We start from the raw sequence: 15,000 nt of genomic DNA, 5'->3' as shown, positions 1-15,000 counted from the left end.
AAAAATCAATGAGTTGCTTGATATGAATTCATTCATTTATTTATTTCTGTTTTAAACGGAATAAAAGCAATTTACATACTAACATTCAATCAGAAAAAAATGATTCCGGGAAGACTGGAGATATAAAAAGATACGTAGACGAATAAGCGTGAAACAGAGCAAAACAAAATATACAAGAAATAAAAAAGCGAAAAATGAAACAACGACAACCATAGACAACGGCTATATAACCAATGGCTGGTTTCTAATGTTTTGTTTATTTAATAACTGGGCTCGAAACCATGTAAATGCAAAGCGAGCGTAATTGGGAAGCAAACTTGTTAGCACATAGCCACGCCTGCACCTATACAAGTTTTTAAATTATTAGTTATATTTGTTGATTCATAGTCTGTGGGCATTGGTATAGAAATTGTAAACATTACTTTTATAAATTGAAACTAATGGACACAACAATATCTGTTATTAATCGATTAAATCTCCATTGTCAAGCTGGAATTACTTTTACTGTGAAATACATAACAGGGGAAGCGCGAAAAAGCCGTATATATAATTTAAATATATTTGGAATTATTTAAAGTCACAAATCGTGTTTCTAATAACTATGAATAAACAACAAAAATCAATAAATGAGAGGTTGAATATATCTTAGTGTAACCATAAAGACACAACTATAAAATTTAACGGCATGAAAGGTATAATGCAAATAAATTAATATAATAGATTCTATTTAGAGTAAACATAACTAACTTATTAAACTCATAGAGAAGAATGAAAGAAAAATAATAGACTTATTCAATCGTTTCAAGTTCAAAGCTGTAAATTGTTAAGAAAATATTCTTCTTAACATTTCAATAAAATATCACCAATTTACTCTTTCCTGTAATCGTAGAGAAACGCTCATGTGTATTTGATTATATATGGAAATATATCAAAACAGGAATGATCACACATATGTACATTCACTCATATATGCACAAATAAATAATTATGCATACACAATAATTTACATACATAAACACACGGATACAGACTTATATATACATACATACATGCATATATACATACACATATATATATATATATATATATATATATATATATATATATATATATATACACATATTTTCGTGTATATATATGTATTTATATACGCATATCCATTGATATATATCTATCTATATGCATATATATGTGTGTGTGAGCAAGTTTATGTGTGTTTGTGTGTGTCAGTGTGCTCTCTCTCTCTCACTCTACATATATATAGTTGTATATATGTAAGTACGTATGTGTATATATTTACTCACTGGTTGTCTCTCTCTATGTCTATTTCTTTCTGTCTTTCTCTCTCTTACAACACACATACATACATATGCATTGGAGCAGAGCATTAGAATCGATGAATTAATAAATAATTCGGTTTCATTTCTTATCAACTCAGTTTAAATAAGATATATATGATATACTCATATACGCTTACATATACTCACACATATATTAATACTTAAATAGTATTACAGATATATATATATATATATATATATATATATATATATATATAGATAGATAGATAGATAGATAGATAGATAGATAGATAGATAGATATCTTTTTATTATAGCCACACAGGGCTAAATACAGAAAATGGACAAATTACAAAGTAGAGCTTTTGGGGTGGGGGATAATTTGGATCAAAAGGGATCGCGGGAAGAAAAAAAAAAAAGAAAAAAAAAAACGTGGGAGGGGGCGATCAATAGGGATCGTGTATCACAGTCGATGTAAAAAACGGGGAACAGATTAGGTTTATCCGTGGAGAGAAAAGCCTACGGAAAAGACCACGGTCACCTCAGGCTTTTTTTTTAAAGGTACATGAAAGTAAGTACCTTCTCTCTTATAGATTGATAGATAGATAGATAGATAGATAGATAGATAGATAGATTGATAGATAGATAGATAGATAGATAGATAGATAGATAGATATACGTACACATACACACACATATATATATGTACATGTCTCTCGTCGTACGTAAATACATATACACTCAGAAAAGTACAGTCAATGAATTTATAATTCGATCATGTACTTTATTAATTCAATTTAAGTAATATATATGTGCATTCTTTTTACTCCCAAATGCGCATGTAATCATAGAAACACATAAGAGCACAGACACACACACACAAACACACGGACCCCCCCCCCCCACACACACACCCTCAGAGGCAATGAACACATGTTTATACACACATCTTCATATGTGTGTGTATATGTATGTCAATATATATATATGTTTATAAGTGTCTGTTTCTTTATACGTATGAATATGTGTTTATATGAACGTAACAAAATATGCTAATTAAATTCAGTCGATAATGTATATATAATCGAATTATTTAATAAATGTTTAATTGTACCTTTCTATGCGTGTAGACTTGCGTGTTGAGAGCAGCTGGCGTTTTATATACTCGTACCTCCTCCACAAGCTTCCTCAAGAAACGCAAGCGAGCAGTAACTACACCTGCAGCCTGGATGTAAATCCTAAATACACTAACATTCCACAAGCTGTAACCCTAGACACGAATAGCATAAATAAGCCGAGAAATAGGAAAAGAGATTTCCGGTAGACAGACATTAGATTCCTTGTGGAAGTCTTTCTTGGCAACTATTGTTTATGTGGAAATGCATCACCCACCGTTAATTTAGCAACTTCCTGAAGCAATCCAAACTTAGTGAATTTTTGGCCACCTTTGTATTATATGACATATAGCACAAGCCAGTGCAGTTCAGGTGACACATACAATGGTGTATTTATGAAACCGAAAGCGCTCACAATTGAACGTATACAATATAAGTAAGTCGGTAATTTATTAGTAAAACTTAGCAAATAATTAATTAACTATTGTCTTGGTAAATACTGTATTTCTACTCAGTCTACACATTTGTAATAAAATTTTATTTACTATTATACGGTTCTGTCCAACTCTTCAATTTTTCTCTCTCCCTCTCCCCACTTCCTCCTCTCCCTCTCTCTCAAAGCCTCTATATGTCTAACTATTCTTCTATACTATCTATCTATCTATCTATCTATCTATCTATCTATCTATCTATCTATCTATCTATCTATCTACTTATCTATAAACGGATGTATAAATATATATATATAGGCTGCAATGGGTAAATTGTCACCAATTTATATTTTTAAGTTCACGCATGTGCATTGTTGGATGTTGATTTTGTCGACTAAGCAGTATAGTAGGGTCAGTTGGGTATCGTCTGTGAAAAAACAGCACCATGAAAACGACATACTGTATTGCTTGGTATTCGCGGCGGAAATCCAAATACGAACATTTCAGAGTGTTGGCTTCAATTTGAGAACAGTGCAATCTGAGGAAATGTACCGAGAGTGATAAAAATCAAAACATCTAGCCAACATCATAGTGTTTGGAGTGATCACTAATGATGGTGACGTTATGCCTCCATTCATCTTCCCACACGACAGCCGTCCTTCTCGTCAAATTTCTAAAGGAATGGTAATGCTGGTGATACCTTTTAATTAGATTGTTTAGCAGTAAGGCCAATATAAGGTGGACAGAAATTATCTGTATCATAAGAAAATCTATGAATTAAAACATTGAGTAAGATGTTTCCTTGAAGAGAGAAATTATTACCATTAGTACAATTTTATTTTATGTCTTGAAGCAAGATTATACATTAATATCAGTTATATTGATACTAATATATTATATATTGATATTAATTAGTAAATATAAATACGATTATTTCAAGACATGCACATATATATGGCTGCATATACATATATGTGTGTGTGTGTGCATTCACACACATACGCACACACGTGCGCGCGTACATGCGTATGTATGTATGTATGTATGTAGGTGCGTTCCGCAGTTTATCATACATGTATAATATATACGTATATATACATATGTATATGTATGTATTTATATATATATATGTATGTATACATATATATTATGTATCTATATAAGAATGTATGTATACATGGCCGAATAAATAGTTAATTAAGTGTGTATTAATTCAATTTATAAGCTATTTGTCCAATTTATATAAGTATATATTCATATAACAAAAATATATAATTTCTTCGAAATGTTTTATAATGTAACTCCGATATGATTCCGAAATTAAAAGTTGAATTAAGTGCAGATTTCAGAACATTGATGATCATATACAGGATTTGCATTTTTGACATAAATTTTTAGTTAGTTTTATACGTTAATGATGTTAGTATCAGTGCTACTTATAGAATAAAATTAAAATGCAGTTCTATTTTGAAAATCCATATTAATCCTATGTCATCCCTTCGTATAATTCATTGGTTTCGAAATTTTGTAATATTGCTATTGTTTAAAAAGCCGATCAAGAAGGAAAGTAGAAAACCCATTTCCATTATTTAATTAATAGACATGATTGCGTTCACACAAACGCATACACACGCATATATATTATATACTTTATTATATACAGTATATATATATATATATATATATATATATATATATATATATATATATATATATATATATATATATATATATATATATATATATATATATATATATATATATATATATATATATATATATATATATATATATATATATATATATATATATATATATATATATATATATAAGAAATACAGATACATACTTATAGGACGTGCCTTTACTAGTGGTTAGGCTGTTGCACTCACGATCACCAGATCGTGGTTTCGATTCCATGACTGGGCGGCGCGTTGTGTTCTTGAGCAAAAACACTTCATTTCACAGTTCCATTTCGATCGGAGGGTTGGGTGGAAGGAATTGGCCTGTTCACTTAGCAAGCGGGGGTGGCGTCATTTGAAGATTAAAACAGTGCAAAAAGCGTATTGTGACCAGCGATGTGTAACATCTCATAGCCTGTTCTGTCGCTTGATACAACCTTTTGTGTGTGTATGTGTGTGTGCGTGTATATATATATATATATATATATATATATACACACACACACACACACACACACGCGCACACACACACACACATATATATATATATATATATACATATATATATATACACACATATATATGACTATATATACTAAGCACAATAATGTTTTTATTGGAATCTGTAAGTTTGTAGATTTATATATGTATTTTGTTTTGGTAAACAATATATATATATATATATATATATATATATATATATATATATATATATATATATATATATATATATATATATATATATATATATATTTATATATATATATATATATACATACATATATCGTTGCTATTATGCAAAAGTGCCGTAAGTCCAAAACGTTGCCTTTTCAGAAAACGAAAAATAGTTTCACCATTCCATAGCAAAACCATTGTACTACACTTTGACAATTTTTGATATCTTGGCATCTGAAGCAGCTGGAGATACGATAGTTTCACTAAAAGAACCGGCTATTGCAAAGAAAAATAAATATTGAAAAAAAAATGCATTTGGCCAAATTTGGACATACGACGGTTTAACATAATAGCAACGGTGTATATACATATCTACATATATATGTATATATATATATATATTCTTTTATTTGTTTCAGTCATATGACTGCGGCGATGCTGAAGAATCACTTATTATACACACATATATATATATACACACAGACACACACCAAGCTAAATATCCTACATCGACTAAATACATTAATGCTTCATTTCATTAAAACGCACAACAAGAGCGCCTCTACGCTCACAAATATGTGCACACGTTCGCATACACATTCTGATGCAGACAGACACACATACGGCAAGTCGAGCGAATCGTGAGAGCATCGCCCAGAATACTTTGCAGTAGTGTTTCTGGAATTCTCTGCTCTCCTTTTAAATCCTATTTGTTTCAGCTTTTAACTTTTAACCTTCACCTGATCAACACATAAAGTACCAGTTAAACATTTGAATGGAATTCTTCTCTCTCTCTCTCTCTCTCTCTCTCTCTCTCTCTCTCTCTCTCTCTCTCTCTCTCTCTCTCTCTCTCTCTCTCCCTTTCGTTCGTTCTCTCTCGATTATCACATTTTCTACGTGCCCCTGGTGGCATCAAGTTCTCCCAAAGAGTTAATCGAAGATCAACCAAGCACTGTTCATTAACGAATGAAACGCAAAATGAATACATAACAGTCATCTCATATCTAACAATATGTCGGTGATTCTTTTATTCTGGATGTTCCATTGCTTATTTCCTTTCGTTCTAATGACACAATGATAGTATTACAATGAATTCATTATCATTATATTGAAATTACAATCACTACATAGAATATCTCATAGTTTCATTGATGCTATCATTACGACAATACTGTCATTACATTACTTAAGAGATGAGAACAAGTCTGTGAATATAATTCACAAAATAATTATATTCAGTTAATAAAGGATTACTAATGATTTTAGACATGAACCATTTATTAAAACTTCCTAACTTTTGCCTTATCCAAGGGAGCATGATGCCCAGGAATATTTCCTGAAGGCTTGTTGTGCATTCCCTTTAGACTGGTCAACTGACGCATATCAAATTAACCTGTCCGGAATATTCAATAATGCCTGTAACACAAATGAACAAAGGATTATACGACGGAGTTGTGTAATTATTAATTCTCATTCACATTGAATTTCCTGCATTCCAGTCAGGTATCCACCTGTTTTGCCGTTGCTTTTGCGTTCATAAGTTTATCGTGCTCGCGTTTCTAGTACAGCAGCAACTGTACACTAATCTAAGAACAAGGAAGCATCACAACAAATAAGACCGAAGCTTATCAAGCGTTTTTAAGGTACTAGCCGAACAACCAACCCCACTACATGATTCTACATGTCACAAGTCAATGCTTAACCAATTTAGAGTTCGGAATTCTCTCCCCTGCCCATCTTTTTAAAATTACTGTTAACACTAATGAGTGTTCCTTTTCACTTTGAGTTTAGTTTCCATTGAATTAGAGTTAGTTTCGTTTATGTGCACTACGTTAGATCGTGATTAAACGTATACACTTAACCAAGCATACTTCCTACACAGAGCATCTTTTGAAAAATTTCCTAGTATAAGATGAACGGTAGATTAAGTGCGTTGTGAGTTGAGGATTCAAACAATGCGTCGTTTTGCTTGGCAACGCAAAAACTGAAAAGAGGTGTCTTTAACTAGTAAAATGCTTTACGGTGCTGCCGTCCTTTCACGATATGAAATATACAACTTGAAGATAATTACAATCACTTAGGTGGACTAAGGCGTTGTGTGCGAAATAGATTGACCATAGAGAGGGACAGCTTAACTACTGTATACATATAACCTTCATCCTTGGTCTGATACAAAAGTCTTTCGACTTATTTATCTACTGCGTCTATTACATCAATATATTACGCTTCCAAAACGTGATGCATAGATGCTATAAGGGTTTTACTTGCTGTTTTATATTGGAAAGAGTTTACAATGTCGAGAATATTTGCAGTGTATATAACTAATAACTCCATTCTATTCTCTAGACGGTAACAAAACTACAATTTCTTAGCATTCTAAGCAAGGTAATTATTTTCTTCGGTAGAATACCCAATATAAGGACTACTTCGATCAATAGGTCGTGTCGTGTCAGGTCAGGTTTTGTTGAAATTCAGTCAATAAAGAGAAATGGTATATATTCAAATATTCAAGATGGATGTAATTGATATTTTTCAACGACCTTCTGATGAGCGAGTACAATATTATTGTTTTGTTATAAGGAAACAGCTAGTTTATATTACTTACATTATCTCATTAGAATCAATAGTATAATCATTCGTGATATTGTTTAATACGATATGACAAGATACTGATTACTATCTTATATCATCCAGGACTTCGGGTGAAGTTACATTCTGTCATGTATATTATATGTTTGTGTGTGAGTGTGTATGCGCGCGCGTACATATATATTTATATATATGTGCGCTCGCACATATATATATATATATATATATATATATGCGGGTGTATGTATATATACATATGTACATATATATAACGGTAAACATTTATGTGAAAAACAACGTATACATGCATACATAAGTCTTAGTGTGCATATACGTGTGTGCTCACGTGTGTGTGCATGTGCGTGTGTAAACATACACGTAAACTCGTTATGCATATATTTCACGTATATGTTTAAATATAGATAAATATGTACTAGGATAGAGTAGTTACGCACTTTTACTTATGTGTGTAGATGCACTCATATATGTATGTGTAAGTATTCATAAATATTGAATTATGCATACACACACACACACGTACACACACTTGTACACGCACTGTGAATGATATCAAGAAAATGTAGACTTCTCTATACGAGGGAAGCTGAAGGTATGTATCTATACATTGTGTTGTTGTACCAAAAAAATCCTTAAAGAGTCGGGTTTACATACATAATACATACATGCATACGTACGTGCATACATACATACAAAGGCACACACACATATGCCTACATACATGTGTGTATGTGTGCGTGTGTGTGTGTGTGTGTGTGTGTGCGTGTGTGTGTGTGCGCGCGTATGTATATATATATATATATATATATATATATATATATATATATATATAAGTAGGAAATAAGTGGAAATTTTACCGGTGAGTGTGTTAAATTATAAGGCACTAAAAGAGATTGATTCTCCCAGACACAACAGTATATGCTTCAACACACGAACTCACATCAAGAATCTTGCAAACCAAATCCAAAAACGTAATATATATGTATATATACATCAATATACATATATACACGTATACACACACACACACACACACACACACATATATATAACATCAGTCAAAAACACAAGCGTCATCCTCATGAGACGGACGAGAAGATCACAAAAATTCCAGTTCTTTCTTAAAAAAAAATAATTAATTCTCTATCACTGCTGTGCAGTGACAAGTTAGACTTAATATATATTGCAGTTGATTACGATACAATAAAATACTAGGAAAGTAAATTATTCAAATAAGAAATAAATCGTATTCTCAGACATTGCTGTAAAATATCTGGTATGTAAAAAATATAAAAATATTGTGTAAATTGTGCTATATTGAAATTTTTCTGAGATATGATTAGTTAGACAGTGACAGGCAACTACAAGTTACTTCCGGTAATAAAAATTTTCTGTAGTGTATTTGTTTTCATGGTTGGTTCAGGCTATTGTTTACCATTTTCGTGACAAAGCTTCATAGGGAAATCCCGCACATAGTTTCTTGTCTTCAAATCAGTGTTGGAGTATTTATCGTCGTCTGTAAACTCTTACACAATGATTCTTGTAAAAACGATAAAAGATTTTGTGAACCAGGTTGGTAGGGGGTAAGCAAAATAGGATCAGAATACAGGAAGTAACGCTCGAAAACTGCTGTGTCGATGTGTTTTTGAGATCCTTCGAGTGTGTTCATATATGTCTGTGTATGTATGTGAGTGTGTCGATGCTAATATCTAATATTTTCAAGGGTTTCTTGAAATACTAGAATTTCCTTCGCAGGCTGCATAAACATCATATTCCAATTCACTATAAATATATATACATACATATATATATATATATATATATATATATATATATATATATATATATATATATATATATATATATATATATATATATATATATAGATAGATAGATAGATAGATAGATAGATAGATAGATGGATGGATGGATGGATGGATGGATGGATGGATGGATGGATGGATGGATGGATGGATGGATGGATAGATAGATAGATAGATAGCTCTGTCAAAAGGGAAATGGAGAAGTCGTTAACCTTAATAAATATTTAATGATGTAATATAGCAAGAATGTTTAAAATCACCTTTATTACTCATGCTTCCTCGTAATTTTATCACAATCAAGTAGTAGTAGTAGTAGTAGTAGCAGTAGTAGTAGTAGTAGTAGTAGTAGTAGTGGTGATCGTGGTGATCTGGGAGGGCCTTTGTTGAAAGACTTCTAAAACATGCTGTTGATGTGTTCAAGAAGACAAGCAGAAAATGAAGTAGGTCGAAGAAGAAATGGAAGCAGCGAGTCCGTTGAAGAAATGAAGGGTATTAAAGAGAAGTCAATATTATGGTAAAAGATAAGAGGAGGAAGAGAACGTCGCTGAGATGAAACACTTGCGACATAAGAAGTGGGTATGAAGAAAATGGTGAATATATTTAGATAAGTTGGTAAGGGTTGAGAGATGGACACACAACGAGAAGCTGGCTAGGAAGGAATCAGAGTAGATAATCAAATTTTTTTCCAGTCGCTCTTTTTAAATATATTACTGTCTTTATAATAATGTCACTTCTGAATGGAGAAAGCGTGGAAAAGTAAATAGAGTTGGGGGATAGAGTAACCAAATGGTGGTGATGAAAATGATGGAGAAGAAATTGTAAGGAGCGAATGCGGGCTGAAAAGTAAAAGAGTGACGGGCAGTAAAATAGAAAGACAGGACGATATGTTGATAAAATAATATAAGGAAAGTGAAGTTCAAAGTTAAGTGAGATGTCCAGAGAGATAAATGTAAGTGTTAAACAGGGAGTGAAACTGGAGAAAGAGAAATTAAGAGATTAGACGAAAAAGAGTAGGAATGTTTGTTTGTATCACAGACAAAGAGATGATAATCGAAATGTAATAGATAAGGAAAAGGATAGCTAAAATATATGGGTGAGAAAGAGAAACCGACAGATCGAGTAGATAAAGAAGAATAGTAAATGGATTGAGAGAGGTGGTGGAAAGGAACTATAATTGAGAAACTCAACGAAGAGTTGCTGAAAGACAATAAATATGTTATAGAGAAAGCTTTGACAAGCTCACGTATCATACCTATTTTACAGAAGGATTAAACCGAGATTAGAGGATGTGTATGGATTAGATCATTTTGCCAACGGTGAATAACAGTGTCTTCAGAGAAGGGAATTGACCCATCAGTGCGAAACAGATTAAATTGACTGACTGCTGTCTACTCCAATCATTCAAGCAAAACAAAATCCAATCTTGCGCCATATTTTCTTTTTTAGAATAGCGTAATGGCTGATCTTCCTATTATTATTTCACATAATTGGGTTAAATATAGTGTGTGCGGGGAGGGGGTAGCTGGCCTGGGGTGGGGGGTAACTGGCGGGTGGGGAATTCAGAGAAGAAAACTCATATATTAAAATATATATCACAATATTGTTTCATTTACTTCATATAGGCTTTCAAATAAGTATCACTATCAACATCATCATCATCGTCGTCGACAACTTCATCATCGAGCGTACCGAATAAAATGCTTAGCAAGCATTTCTTCCGAGTCCTTACGTTCTTTGTTTCAAATCCCACCGTGTTCAATTTTGCTTTTCATCCTTTCGGGGTCGATAAATTGAGTATCAGTGAAGCACTGGGGTCGATGTAACCGATTAGTCCCCCACACAAATGTCAGGCCCTGTGCCTTTAGTAGAAAGGATTATTATTATTATTATTATTATTATTATTATTATTATTATTATTATTATTATAATTATTATTATTATAGTAGGGCGGCGATCTCGGAGAAACACCGGACAAAATGCTTAGCCACACTTCGTCCGTCTTTACGTTCTGAATTCAAATTCCGCCGAAGTCGACTATACCTTTCATCCTTTCGGGGTCGATAAATTAACTATCAGTTGAGAACTGAGGTCGATGTAATCGACATGCCCCACCCCTAAAATTCAGGTCTTGTGCCTTATAATAATAATAATAATAATAATAATAATAATAATAATAATAATAATAATAATAATAATAATAATAATAATAATTATTATTATTATTATTATTATTATTATTATTATTATTGAAGTAGGGCGGTGGGCTTGCTGAATCGGTAGCTCGTCGTCGGTAAATTGCTTAGCGGCAATCCGCCCGTCTTTACGTTCTGAGTTCAAATTCCGCCGAGATCGACTTAGTTTTTCATTCGTTCGAGGTCGATAAAATAAGAACCAGTTGAATACTGAGATGGATGTAATCGATTTAACCGCTTCTCCATATTTGCTGGCCTTGAGCCAAAATTTGAAATCATTATTATAATTATTATTATAAATGGTTTGCACAGTATATATTGTGACTGGGCCAGTCAAGTCTCAACAACGATCTTAGACAAATACAAATTTTCTAAGTTTCTAACAAAAGCTTTTGTTTAAATGAGAGCATTTCATATTTCGAGGCGTATTTACCCCGGATGCTTGCCTAGATTCAGTGATATCAGGCAAAAGCATGTATGACAATTCAGATTATGTTGATGTTTTCAATTGTAATGCCATGCAATTCCGACTTTTAAGTGATTGTAAATTGTTTACATTTTCAAATTCTTTCAAGGCTAAGGTTTGTTCTCACAGAATTCTAACGTCAATAATCTAGAATTCATGCCTATTTCTGTTCAGAAAACAATATCAAGACTGCTGTTTTCAAGGTTACGGTCCGTTTGAATAATGAAATCCCAAAGCATGTTTCTATTTCTCCTTCCTTTTGTCTTCAGTTATCAAGGTCACTTTCTGAAACAGGCTAGCAACAACTATCACATATCCGACATCCACTACACTTTTTGCACAGTGACCAGTGAAAGTACAGATAGAAATTTTTCATGTTTCTTTCTAAATCATTTTTCAACTAGTAAGCCTATTGTGAGATGCTGATAGACGTTTTAACTGGTGTAAAATATTTTACAATATCGAGTGCAAGCTCGAGGAGAAAATTCGGAAATAGATTCAGTTACATTAGTAATGACGGAGTATTTTGAACCAGTTGATAACAGAGCCAATAAGATACCAGTAAGATACGTAGAAGGATATCTGATGCTTGAAATAATGCAATAGTGTCATTATATTATGTTCAGCACATATTATATGTATGTATATATATATGATAGGCTTCTTTCAGTTTCTGTCTACAAAATCCACTCAGAAAGCTTTGGTCAGCCGGAGGCAATATTAGAAGATACTTGCCCAAGGTGCCATGCACTGGGACTGAACCCGCAACCCTATGGTTGGGAAGCAAGCTTCTTACCACACAACCATGCATATATGAATATTTATATTCATATATGCATGCATATATATATATACATATATATATATGTATGTGTATGTATACATGTATATATTCACATATACACATACATATATATGCTTATACACATGCATGTATATATGTGTGTCTCCTATGCATATACATTAATGTATTTATGTATCTTAAAATATTAAATGTTATGTAGAAGAATGTTGTAAATATTATCTTAGAAAATGCATTAATACCTTAAACACGAGAATTTAAGTGCAAACGCAAAGTTAAAAGATATTTTGACACTTTAGCATTTATCAAACACTATAATATAACATTGAATTCTCACGTTCAGCCTTCTACATTACAAAAGTCTCTCTGTCTCCCTCTCTATTTCTCTATGTCTCTTTCTTTCTTCCATTCTGATAGTTATATATATATATATATATATGTGTGTGTGTGTGTGTGTGTGTGTGTGTGCGTGTGTGTGTGTGTGTGTGTGTGTGTGTGTGTGTGTGTGTGTGTGTGTGTGTGTGTGTGTGTGTGTGTGAGTGTGTGTGTGTATTCAGTATTGGGTTTCTGTAAAGTTTAGGTTGTTTTCATTTCTCAGCTTAACTTGATAAAAATTGTATATTTTTATAACACTAATTATTCAAACTTTTATCGTAGATATAGACATATTGTAAAATATTTTGTTTCCGTAAACAAATGAAATATGTTACACGATTCGGTTTAGCGATACTGTTTAGAAATAAAGATAATTGCTGTTGTTATATTCTTGAATCATATTTTTTTTAGGTAGTTGACAAGTGTTTTGCTAATTGTGTTGTTATTCTTATAAATGATAACATATAAACATATATTCTTTAATACAATTATAGCCACAACAATGTGGTAGTGAAATAAGCTGGTAGAACATTATGACGATTAGGATCTAACCACGATAAGGGGATATAGAAGCAATACATTCAAACGATAAAATAACGTGTAAATTAGGTCAGACTAAAGAATAACATTAAGAAATCTTCATAAATATTGCTTTCATGTTTTGGCACAAGGTCAGTAATTTATAGGGAGGTACAGGTCGATTGCATCGACTCCAGTACTCCACTGGTACTTATTTTATAGACACCGAAAGGATGAAGGACAAAGTCAACCACAGTGGAATTTTTAACGTAGGACGTTAAGACGGACGAAATGCTGCGGGGCTCTTTACCCCTTACGTGCCAACGATTTGGCCAGGTTTCTGTGAATCTGTAAATATGAGACACAGAATATCAACAATAAGGGTCACAAGGTTATCCTTTCTTATTTTGGCAAAAGGGTAGCAAATATGATAGGTGGTGAAGTTGATTACATCGACACCAGTTCTCGGCTTGTACTTTATTTCATTGAGCCTGAGAGGATGAAAGGCAAAGTCGACCCCGGCAGAATTTAAACTCAGAAGGTAAAGACGGACGAAATAACGCTAAGCATTTTGTCCGGCGTGCTAACGATTCTGCCAGCTCGAACGGTTGCAAAATAATTCTTTCTACTGGAAGCACAAGGCCTCAAATTTGTGGGTAGGGATTTAGTCGATTACATCGACCCCATTGGGTAACCGGTACTTATTCAATTGACCACGAAAGGATGAAAAGCAAAGTCTACCTCGGTGGAATTTGAACTCAGAACGTAGTGGCAGACGAAACAGCACTAAGCATTTCGCCCGGCGTGCTAACGTTTCTTATTTCTTTATTGCCCACAAGGGGCTAAACATAGAGGGGACAAACAAGGACAGACAAAAGGATTAAGTCGATTATATCGACCCCAGTGCGTAATTGGTACTTGTTTAATCGACCTCGAAAGGATGAAAGGTAAAGTCGACCTCGGCGGAATTTGAACTAAGAACGTAACGGCAGACGAAATACCGCTAAACATTTC

At 32.9% G+C, this 15,000-nt stretch overlaps 1 protein-coding gene across 3 annotated transcripts in view; it reads right to left on the bottom strand.

Moving 5' to 3' along the window:
• Nucleotides 1–15,000, bottom strand: part of LOC106880863 (uncharacterized) — a 316,744-nt gene that overhangs the window by 97,612 nt on the left and 204,132 nt on the right. The gene's annotated exons all lie outside the window — the stretch shown is intronic.

This window comes from Octopus bimaculoides, chromosome 20 (assembly GCF_046866305.1).
Source record: "Octopus bimaculoides isolate indiv1 chromosome 20, ASM4686630v1, whole genome shotgun sequence".
NCBI classification, from domain to species: domain Eukaryota; kingdom Metazoa; phylum Mollusca; class Cephalopoda; order Octopoda; family Octopodidae; genus Octopus; species Octopus bimaculoides.
Note: the sequence above shows the minus strand (reverse complement) of the source record. Positions and strands in the feature narration are given on the sequence as shown.